The 11,774-nt window shown below is 49.6% G+C and overlaps 1 pseudogene; it reads right to left on the bottom strand.

The window, feature by feature from the left end:
• Positions 1 to 10,647: 10,647 nt before the first annotated feature.
• LOC127507713 (ankyrin repeat and SAM domain-containing protein 4B-like) lies at positions 10,648 to 11,774 on the bottom strand (annotated as a pseudogene).

The following is an 11,774-nucleotide window of genomic DNA, read 5'->3' as shown; positions in this document are numbered from 1 at the left end:
CAATGACAAAGTTTCTGTTTGGATTTTAAAATACTTAAGAGACTATGGATAGATCATTATAACAGTGATTATTATGTTTCTAGCATGTTATATGTTTGGCAACAGTTCTTCTAACTCTAATTGATGAAGTGTGTAGCTTTTCATTTCTTAAACAACCATGTAGGAAGGCCATATTCCAGGATGACAATGTCAAGATTCATCAGGGTTAAAATTGTAAAAAAAAAATGGTTGGGAGGGAGCATGAAGAGAATTGAATTGGCACCTCTGAGTCCAGACCTTAATTTCATTGAAAGTCTTTTGGATGTGCTGGAGTAGACTTTACAGAGTGCTTGACTCTTGCATTGTCAATACAAGATCTTGACCAAAAATTGATGCACCTCTTGATGAAAATAAATGTTGTGATGTTATTTACATCAAGAGGTGCATCAGTTCCCTTTCAGTCGGTCACGTTCGACGTACGTCAGTAGTGACCGACGAATTGGGATATCGCTAGAAAGCCCTATCACCTTCGAGTGTAAACTAAACGAGCCAATGGATATTGGCGTGCGTGATTAATAGCACCTGCTCCGTCCCGCAGCGCGGGTATAAGTACAGATGCAGATGCACGCGCACTTTGTCTTTCGCTTCGGAGCCAAGCATTTGCGTTCCTGCAAGATCGCCTTTACTGTGTAAGCATGAGTCTCTTGGAGAAGAAGAAAGCCTTCTTGTGAAGTCTGTGCTGGTGTTACGGCACTTACAGTGGCAGTAACGAGTTACAGAGCTCTCAACTGCTGTTTTTACAGCAAAGCTGTCTTTGTCCGGTCGGTTTGCGATTTGGGTACCGGTTCCTATTCTAGGTGTACCTGCAGTCACACCGCGGCTGATCCCCTGTGTGCTTCAGCACAACACAAAGAGCTGTCTCTTTCCTCCTTCTAAAAGAGCTTCACAGACGGACACTGTGTCTTTTTCAAGATGTCATTCCGTCTGTGCGTTTTTGGAGGAGGTCGTTTCCTATCCTCACTGACGGCCACAATCACTTTCTCTCATGTCTGCATAGCGTGCTGAGACTGTGTTTGTGGGTGATTCATGTTCTCTTGTAAAACAAAAAAAAGAGAACATGCCCACGTTGGCGCGTTGTTCGTCTTGCCTTTCTTGTAAGGGCTTTGAGCACTCAACGCGCTGTGTGCCGTCGAGCTGCCGGCTGACAGCGTGGGTTGTCATGGCATGTTCGGCGCTCTAGATGCGCGGTCGAGACTCGAGTGCCTCAAACGAGGTGGAGTCCACTCACCTATTCCCCGATCTAGTTTCTTTTTCTGAATCAGAAAAGTGCTACTTTGGTGAATAAGCCAGGGTGACCTGAGGATCACAGTGGGGCAATACCCGCCGAGCCAATCTCCATGGGCACCCCACTCCTCTAGCGCATTGCAAACATGCTGTGACTGTGTTGATGGGTGGTTTATGTTTAGTAAGAACATGACCACGTCGGCACTCAGCGCGCCGTGTGTCTTCCAGTTAGATGGCTACATTCACTGTCCCAAATGGCTGGTAGCTTCTGGGTGGATTGCTGGTCCTTCTCATGGGGGACCTAGCGTTTCAGTCAGTGCTCCAGCAGAGGATCAGATGTCGATTGCTACATTGGAGAGAGGGTTGTTGGGCTCTGGAAATGAAGATGAGGCTGAGCGTCCCACAGTTGTGGTGTGCTCATGCTGAATCGGATTCAGAGTTGACGACCATGCTTTCCCGGGCCCCTGGGGGCATAGTGTGACGCGTACTCGCCTTGCCCCGCCCCCTGTTTTTTAGCCTGGATGTGCATGAAAAACTTGGCAGTATGGAAGCCTTTTGGTGCCAAATATGGAATGCTAAAAGGGCCATAATCTGCATTAAAAGTTTTTCCTCTCTCACTACCCTCGATGGTGGGGTGGCAGTGCTACGGGCACACCACCTCTGCCCTGCATGTGTCTTGGCCCCCGGCGAGTCTGTGGAAGGCCAAAGCACTCATTGCATGTGGGTAGTTCTGAGTCGGGGTTGAGCTATGATGTGATGCAAATCACAGCGCAGGCCCCTGGCCAGACGATGTCCACCATGGTGGTCCAGAATCTCACAAGCTGGCCTAAAACCCAGCCCACTCAGTCCGCAGCCAGGCCAGGTGGTTAGCGAGAAGCAGTCCTGAAATATTCTGTTCCGCCGCTGGCTCTCTGGAGTCCAGCGTTACCTACGAATTAGAACTGTTCCCCAAGCCTCCAGGTCCAAAGAGGGCGCAGCTGGCAGTGTACGGTGCTCCACCTTGCCACTCTCAGCCCCCTCTCACCTCGCCTGCAGGTCCCAGTGTGTATGTCAAGGCCGCCTCCCTTGCGCCGTCTCCCATACACACTGCCACCTCACAGAGTCCGACCCCACTTCGGGCCGCTATGCCGTCCGAGTCGGGTCCCAGTACTCTGCCTCGCTGCCCCACGCCAGGTATATCTGTGGTGCCTTTGGTCCCACTGGCTCGGAGTCTGGGAGCCTGGGAGCCTGGTTAGCGCTTCCCAGCCCATCCCGTTGGCTCATTCGTACCATCAGACTCGGCTATGCGATTCAGTTCACGCGGCGTCTCCTGGTGTTCAGGGGTGTCCATTACACTCGCATGTCCCTGGACAATGCACCTGTTCTCCGGGCAGAGATTGCTGTCCTCCTCGCGAAGGATGCAATCGAGCCGGTCCCTCCAGCCGATATGAAGTCAGGGTTTTACAGCCCCTACTTCATTGTACCCAAGAAAGGCGGTGGGTTACAGCCAATCCTGGATCTGGTGTCCTGAATCGGTCCCTTCACAGGCTGCCGTTCAAGATTCTTATGCAGAAACACATTTTTTCGAATGCATCCGTCCCCAGGATTGGTTCGCAGGGATCGACCTGAAGGACGCGTACTTTCATGTCTCGATTCTGCCTCGACACAGACCCTTCCTACTGTTTGCGTTCAAGGGTCGGGCATATCAGTACAAAGTCCTACCCTTCGGGCTGGCCCTGTCGCCCCACGTCTTTAGGTTGTGGAGGCAGCCATTGTTCCGCTCAAGGAACAGGGCATTCGCATTCTCAACTACCTCAGCGACTGACTCATTCTGGCCAGCTCGCGAGAGCAGTTGTGCGAACACAGGGACATGGTCAACTGGGACAAGAGCAAACTCGCCCCTGGGCAGAGGATCTCTTATTTCGCTATGGAACTGGACTCGGTCGCCCGGACAGCGCGCCTCACCGAGGAGCGCGTCCAGTCAGTGTTGAACTGCCTGAGTTCGCTCAAGCGCAGGACAGCGGCCCCACTGAAACTTTTTCAGAGGCCCCTGGGGCATATGGCATCTGTAGCCGCAGTCATGCTGCTTGGATTGCTTCATATGAGGCCGCTTCAGCACTGGAACAGCAACTGCCATCGTACCCTCACTCAGTGCTCGGACCCTTCGTTCCTGCGGGCGGGAGTTCCCCTCGAACAAGTGTCCAGGCATGCTATGGTCACCACAGATGCCTCTGCCACCGGGTGGGGAGCCACGTACATCGGGCATGCAGTATCAGGTCTGTGGACAGGGCCCCAACTGCATTGGTAATTGCCTTGAGTTACTAGCAGTACATCTTGCACTGGGCTGCTTCAAGGAGCTGCTGTCAAACAAGCACATACTGGTCCACTCGGACAGCACTGCGACCGTGCCATCACCATCAGGGTGATCTACGCTTCCGTCGCATGTTGCAACTCGCCCGCCATCTCTTGCTATGGAGTCAGAAGCATCTGAGTTTGCTTTGTGCCATTCGCGTCCCAGGCGTGCTCAACCGTGCAGCCGACGAGCTCTCATGGCAGCCTCGGCTTCCGGGCGAATGGAGACTCCATCCCCAGGTGGTCCAGCTGATCTGGCAGCGTTTCAGAGCCGCACAGATAGATCTGTTTGCCTCTCCGGACACAGCCCATTGCCAGTTGTTTTATTCCCTGACCGAGGGCACTCTCGGCACAGATGCTCTGGCACACAGCTAGCCCCGGGGCCTACGCAAATATGCGTTTCCCCCAGTGAGCCTTCTCGCTCAGCTCCTGTGCAAAGTCAGGGAGGACGGGGAGCAGGTCTTGCTAGTGTCTCCATATTGGCCCACTCTGACCTGGTTTTCGGAACTGACGCTCCTCGTGACAGCACCTCCTTGGTCCATTCTTCTGAGGAAGGACCTTCTGACTCAGAGACGGGGCACCCTCTGGCACCATGCGTCCGGACCTCTGGAAACTCCATGGCTGGTCCCTGGACAGGACGCGGAGGTTCTAAGTGATCTCCCCCAGTCAGTTCTAGACACTATCACTTCTGCTAGAGCTCCTTCTACGAGGAACCTCTATGCTCTGAAGTGGAACCTGTTCGTCGAATGGTGCTCCTCTCACCAAGAAGACCCCCGATCAGCCTCGGTCAGGTCAGTGTTTTCCTTCCTGCAAGAGGGCTTGGAGCGAAGGCTGTCTCCCTCCACCCTCAAGGTGTATGTTGCCGCTATTGCCGCACATCACGATGCAGTTGATGGTAAGTCTTTGGGGAAGCATGACCTTATCGTCAGGTTCCTGAGGGGGGCAAGGAGACTGAATCCGCCTCGCCCTCCATCTATACCCTCTCAGGATCTCTCCCTGGTACTTACATCTCTCTGGGGTCATCCCTTCAAGCCTTTGCAGTCAGTGGAGTTAAAAGTACTGTCCCTTAAGACTGTCCTCCTGGTGAACCTGCAAGCGCTGCCTTCGGAGGAGGCAGACCCAGCCCTGGTTTTGCTCTGTCCCGTCCGCGCTCTGCGCCTGTATGTGGATAGAACGTGAAGCTTTAGGACCTCAGATCAGCTTTTTGTCTGTTACGGAGGCCAGCAGAAGGGAAAGGCTGTCTCCAAGCAGAGGATGGCCCACTGGATAGTGGACGCCATCGCCTTGGCTTATCAGTCCCAAGGCGTGCCTTGTCCGCTCAGGTTAAGAGCTCACTCCACTAGAGGAGTTGCCTCTTCCTGGGCTCTGACGCACAGCGAGTACATATCTTTCCATGTACTCGCTTCCAGTAGCCAGTAATGCGAAGAACACGTTCTGTGTGTCTGCTTGCTATGCCATTCCCGCCCCCTGGGCCGGATACGTGCATCCATTGTTCCAGTGGAGTTCCCCGCTTGGCGAACCCTGTCTAGTTCCTCCGCCACCCCTTGCGGCTCGGACATTGCGGAGTGTCTGATGCTAGGCCAAACGTCCGTCACTGACATTGATATTTGGCTGGGTGTTATATGTTGTGACCCCTCCACGTGAGTGGTCCCATATGTGTATTGTCCACGGTTAAACTCCCTACGGTGAGCCCGTGTCTTTCCCTTAGCAGAGTCAGCTCTGCTGTCATCTGTCAGATGAGTCTCCCCCTATCTCTAGGCTGGAGCCATCCCAGCGACTCCATATGCGTACTGCCCACGGCCAGTCCATATGTGTATTCCCACGTAATTCCTCCCCTGCAGGGTAGGTTGTGGCTTCCGCAGCGTCCCCTATGGGTTCACTTCCCCAGTGTTGACTAAGTCTTACTGAGACTCTAGACTCTAGTAGACTCTCTCGGTGTAAGCTCGCCCCCTTCTCTGCCCCAAGGTGTGCCGGGTGGCTGGAACTTATGCTGGGTGCTGGAAGGGGTCAGTAACTTTGCCGTTTTATTTGGGATCCCAATTCGTCGGTCACTACTGACGTACGCCGAACCTGACCGACTGAAAGGGAACGTCTCGGTTACGTATGTGACCCTTGTTCCCTGAAGGAGGGAACGGAGACATACGTCCCATCGCCACAGTTCCTGTGCCTTCGCTGTAGTGCAGACTCATGCTTGACTCCTCAACGAGAAACAAAGTGCGCGTGCATCTGCATCCGCATTTATACCTGCACTGCGGGACGGAGCAGGTGCTATTAATCACGCACGCCAATATCCATTGGCTCGTTTAGTTTACACTCGAAGGTGATAGGGCTCTCTAGTGATATCCCAATTCGTCGGTCACTACTGATGTACGTCTCCGTTCCCTCCTTCAGGGAACGAGGGTTACATACGTAACCGAGACGTTTTTGATTCTTCATGCTCTCTGAACCATTCTTTCACAGTTTGAGACTGGTGAATCTTGATATTGTCATCCTGGAATATGGCCATGATACATCTTCCGACATGTTTGTTTAAGAAATGAAAAGCTACACACTCTTTTAGGGTTAAAAGAACTGTTGCCAAACATAAAACATGTTAGAAACATAATAATGACTGTAACAATAATCTATTTATAGATTCTGCCCACACTTTGAATATCAGGTAGGTTATTGTTTAATTTAATTCAATTCAAATTTATTTCTATAGCACTTTTTTGCATGGTTGCAAACAGATTTACATACATATAGAAAGTAGTTACAAAAGTAAATTATGACAAATAAAGAAAACAGTCAGTTATAGTTTGAAATGGTGAAAGAAATTAATGTATCTGATCAGGTTGTATTCCTAATGCACTTCAATGCACCTACTGTAATACACTTTTCTCATTAATGCTACTTTATTGGCTTGTTGCACTTTTAAATATGGACTGCAGCCCTTTGGGCTGTCAAAAACTGATCTTGACCAGTCCTCAAAAATTACACAAAAAGTTAAAATGTCAAATAAATTCAGACATGTTAAGGGTGCAGTAAGTAGGTTTTGAACAACGCTGTTAGACATAGACTTGGTCGGCATTACTGGGAATGCCCACGAAAACCTCATATCCGTTTATGCCGTGGGGGAAAGCAAACCATTCGAATTAACGCGGGTAGACCTTGTTAGATGCTTAATATTTACTCTTCGTAATAATAACGATTGATTTTGGCTTGGTACAATGCCTAAAAGTTGCTGTGTGGCATTCTGCACATCTAATAAGTTAAAAAAATACACAATCTGAAGTTGTATATACTGCCAAACAAACTGACGGAACCGGTGTTCTGACAACCCTGTCAGATTTTGCTACCAGTAGGTAGCACAATTCGACAGTGAAAAATGCTATCAGATTGTGCTTCCAGCAGTACAATCTGATATAGCATTATTCTTTAGAACAAGTGGAAATCGACAGCAAAAAATGCTACCAATCAGATTGTGCTTTATTAATGTCTACACCTAAACCAACCCTAAACCTACTCTTTCAACAATGCATGACAATCATGACAAAAATGATAAAATATTGGGGCGCACGCTCAGTAAGCCCGGGTAGGACAATCTGACTAGGATAAAATGTCAGGACACTGGCAAGGAGGACAAAGTGGCTGAAATAAACATTCCCTGATATTTTGTGATTTAAAACCACTCCTGCAAAGCCACTGGTGAAAAAATTGTGAGCCTCCAGGGACCTGTAATTCTTCATATTGCTCTGCGAGTAGATTCCTGTGTGATATAGCACATCCTCGAATATAGGCTAATAGCATGTCGCTGCTACAGTCGAATCTATGCATAGAATTTATTCATTTAACATGCTAAGACATGCAATCCTCGTGGTCGGGTCCCGCTTCTGCCGAGGCAGAGCAGCGGCTCAGATCATGGGGTTCGCAGATGAATCTGGCAGAGGGGTTAGAGACGGGCGGCGCCCTTTCTTTGCTCTTTCCTGCCAGGTTCAGTGCCGTTTCCCAGGTGGAAGCATGATCTGCGGTTTCTTCCCCCCGGGTTGAGGCACCGGTACTTCACATGTCCAGCTCTGAGGAGGTGGATATTGTGATATTGATCTGAGGACTTGCCACCTCACACACATATCGTGTTTTCAAATCACACGTCTATTATTCTAACATCAAAAACAAACCAGTTGTGTTTGAAAGCCATGATTATTTTTTGTTTATTTGAAATATTCAGACCTTGATATACATGTCGGATTTTTTTATTTGCTCCATTAAATTTTGAGAAATTAAATCAAATATGTTTTCTGATTTTGTAAACTTACAAATATTGAAGATATAACGAACAGCAGTTTGCTGTTTGCTGGGAGTGGAGCATGCACGTCAGCTCACATGGGGCGGCTGACAGTGCTGATTCATAAAATTGTCCCGAAGTGTAAAGAGAAGCATGCACTAGCGGGAGTTTTTAGCTCCACTCCTGTTGGCTTTATTCTCGAGGGAATAAAAGTCTAATGCAAGGCTCGGATCTCGCGTTTGCCGAGGCAGCGCGTGGATTAGGTCTGCAATAAAGAATATATGGCTCGGATCTCGTGTTTGCCGAGGCTGCGCATAGATTACGTGCCCATTATTTTATATATGTATATGTATTTATATATATTTGGAGGGAACTGAGCAGACGGGAGTTTCCCTTTCTCTCTTTTCCCTATCCCTTGCAAACTATTATGAGCTATAATTCTTTTTGTAATATATTCAGCCTGTCATTCAGCTATTCTTGACTGTTTGTTTCTGGCTGCATTTAATTTGAGGATTAAATGAAATATTGAATACATTAAATTCTGAGGAATTTAAAAGAGGAGGCCGGTCTGCCAACCCTGCCACCTCGTGTGCTTTAGGGCGCAGTGGTTTCCAGCGATCCTTCGAGAATAGAAGGGTCGTAGAGCAGTCAGTTCAGATGTTCCCTGCCGGTTTGCCGTTTCAGGGCACTGGTCTGAAAAAAAAAAAAAGAAAATGTCGCCACCCGTGCTTCCCCGCAGAAAGCTTGGGGACAGGGACAGGCGACACAGCCGAAGTCTTCGTGGGGTAAGACAGATCTGAGGACTGTCATTATCGCCAAGAAGGCTTTGAAGAGTTCCTGACGCCAGTGGCGTGGGACCTTCGAGGGTAGCCCCCTCTGAATAGGGTCCTTTATCACACTACATGGTATCCGCCCCTCCTCGGTGCCCTCAGGGGGCCATTCTGCCAACCCTGCCACCTTGTGTGCTTCAGGGCGCAGCGGTCAACATTTGATTCTGTTGTTCCCTGCCGGTTCGCCGCTTCAGGGCGCCGAGTCGAATGCTCAAAAAACACCAGAGGCCAGTCTCGAGAGACTGGTTCCCTTAGTAGAATTTCTGGTAGAATGGAAATTTCTTCCAAATGTTTCTCAATGGGTACTGCTCACAATAGAAAAGGGTTACAGAATTCATTTCGGGTCTCGCCCGCCCCAGTTCAACTGGGTCCTCCCTACATTGGTTAACCCCTAGCAGTCTCTGGTATTGGAACAGGAAGTTCTGACGCTCTTGCAAAAACGAGCTATACAAAGGGGTTCTCCTCCCAGCAAGCTGTCAGGGTTTTACAGCCGGTACTTCACTGTTCCAAAGAAGGATGGAGGGTACTTTCATGTATCCATCCATCCTCAGCACAGGAGATTCCTCAGATTTGCTTCGGGGGCGAAGCTTATCAATACAGGGTTCTTTTTTTTGGCCTAGCTCTTTCACCCCGCACCTTCACAAAATGCGTGGATGCAGCTCTGGCTCATCTGAGACTCTAGGGCATTCGCGTGTTGAATTATATCAACGATTGGTTGCTTTTAGCTCAATCCGAGCTCATGGCAGTCCAACATCGAGAGAAGGTTAGGGCTAAGACTCAATGCCAAGAAGAGTGTGCTTCTTCCAGCTCAAACTACCAACTATCTAGGGGTAGTCTGGGATTCCACCACGATGCAGGCACGTCTGTCTCCTGTTTGGGTTAATTCCATTCTCTCAGCCGTGAATGGGCTGAAATTAGGCCAGTAGAGCAGTTTCAGAGACTGTTGGGTCTGTTGGCAGCTGTGTCCAACATGATACCTTTTGGCCTGCTGCACATGAGACCCTTACAGTGCTGGCTCAGGACCAAGGGGTTTCTCCAAAGAGGAAATCCTTTTTCGCATGATCAAGGTCACGCGGCGATGCCTTCGTGCCTTAGTCATGTGGAAGAAGCCTTGGTTCCTGTTCCTAGGACCTGTGTTGGGGGCTCCTTGTGGTCGCATAATGCTAACGATGGATGCTTCCCTCACAGGTTGGGGGGCGATCATAAGCGGTCGCTCAGCTCAGGGTCTTTAGGAGGACCATCTACTTTCCTGGCACATAAATCAGCTAGAAATGATGGCAGTATTTCGAGCTCTCAAATACTTCCTCCCAGACCTGAGGGGCCATCACGTGTTGGTCCACACGGACAACATGTCGGTGGTCTCCTATATCAACCACCGGGCGGTCTGAGGTCTCGCCAGTTGTGCGAGTTAGCCCATCGGATCCTCCTGTGGGCCCAGGGGAAGCTCCTCTCCCTGAGAGCAGCTTATATCCCAGGGCATCAAAATGTGGGGGCAGACATCCTGTTGAGGCAGGGGCCGAGGACCGGGGAATGGAGACTCCACCCCGAGGTGGTGGAGCTCCTTTGGAAAAATTTTGGTCACGCAGAAGTCGACCTGTTTGCTTCAAAAGAAACTTCTCATTGCCCACTGTGGTACTCTCTGACTCATCCAGCCCCTGACCGAGGCTAAGTCTGTACGCATTTCCCGCGATTGCTCTGCTCCCAGGAGTTCTGGAGAGGGTTCACCAGGACGGGGTCTGTCTCATGTTGAAAAATATGAGAAATTAGCTGAAGTCAAATGTTTGTTTGTGAGTTTAAACTTATTGTACTACATGAAGGACATTTTAACTGGTGTATTAATTTTTAGAATCATTGAAATCACAGAAAGTCAGCTATGAAACAACAACTACATGATGGTAAAGGAGTGTTAGCTGAGAGAAACTGTAAATGTTTGTGTACAGCAGAACTGAGTGCAACACGTTATTCAAGGAAGGTGTCCTTCATAACACCAGGCTGCTCCAGTGCAGCTTTCCTGCGAGCCAACGCTTCCAGGATCTTTTTGTGCGGCCCCAGCTGGATGCGGATGCTTTTGAGATCATCATCTGAGCAGAGCATCAGGGCTTCAAGATCTAAGAGTTCATGGGTGAACACAGGACCAAAGTCCAACAGGCCAATCAATGCCAAGAGCGAATCCAAGTGTGAGGACTCCTCCAGACCGATCTCCTCTTCATTCCAAGGCAGTTCTGAATCCTCGTCTAAACCCGTCCTTCATCCACAGCTTCAAACAACTCTTGACGGATGAGGAACCCTAGATCTTCTGTATTACCGCTGGGGAGGTCTTCAGGGTCCATGGCCATTTCCATGGAGAAGTTCCTGCAGAACACCATTTTCCCGAGACCAGGCCTTTTGAAAATAGACTTCACCTGACTGGCTCCCTCGTCGTCTGAACCTCGCTTGGCATCGTCATCATCATCCTAAATTTCATCCTGCTCATTCAAGACATCAACAAAACCAGGTTTCTCTTGCGAGCCGCTGTCTTGTTTGACAAAAATGACATTGCCGTCCCATTATCTACTCACTGTCCCTTTGACCCTCTTCCCAAATTTGCACTGAAGGTTTCCCTTGATTGTCGAAGTGACAGATCCATTGGTGTCCGCAGCAATGATTTTGGAGAACTGATCGCCATTCACACTGCTCAAGATACCCGTGCCGGACAAGGAACTTCCCTCCGAGACCGAGCCGCCATGGGATATCTTGTCCATCTTACTCTGATGTCTCTTCTTGACCTGTTTGCACTGCTTCACTCTGCACTCTGCATCTTTAGTAGCCTGATCTTTCAGACGTGCCACCCTTTTGCCGTTCTGGCCTGTCTGTTGGGCGGCAGCAGTGTCCAGGAAGCGGACACAATCCATATGATTTCGAGAGGCAGCCACGTCCATGGGAGTGTGGAAATCATTGTCCAGAGCGAAGAAATTGGCTCCAAAGTTCACCAAGAAGCTGACGATCTGCATGTGACCGTTTGCAGAGGCATGATGCAAAGGCGTGTTCCCCCAGATGTCACTTTCGTTTGGATCACCCCTACAAGACAGATAATAATGAACAATCAT

This window comes from Ctenopharyngodon idella, chromosome 3 (assembly GCF_019924925.1).
Source record: "Ctenopharyngodon idella isolate HZGC_01 chromosome 3, HZGC01, whole genome shotgun sequence".
Lineage (NCBI taxonomy): Eukaryota > Metazoa > Chordata > Actinopteri > Cypriniformes > Xenocyprididae > Ctenopharyngodon > Ctenopharyngodon idella.
Note: the sequence above shows the minus strand (reverse complement) of the source record. Positions and strands in the feature narration are given on the sequence as shown.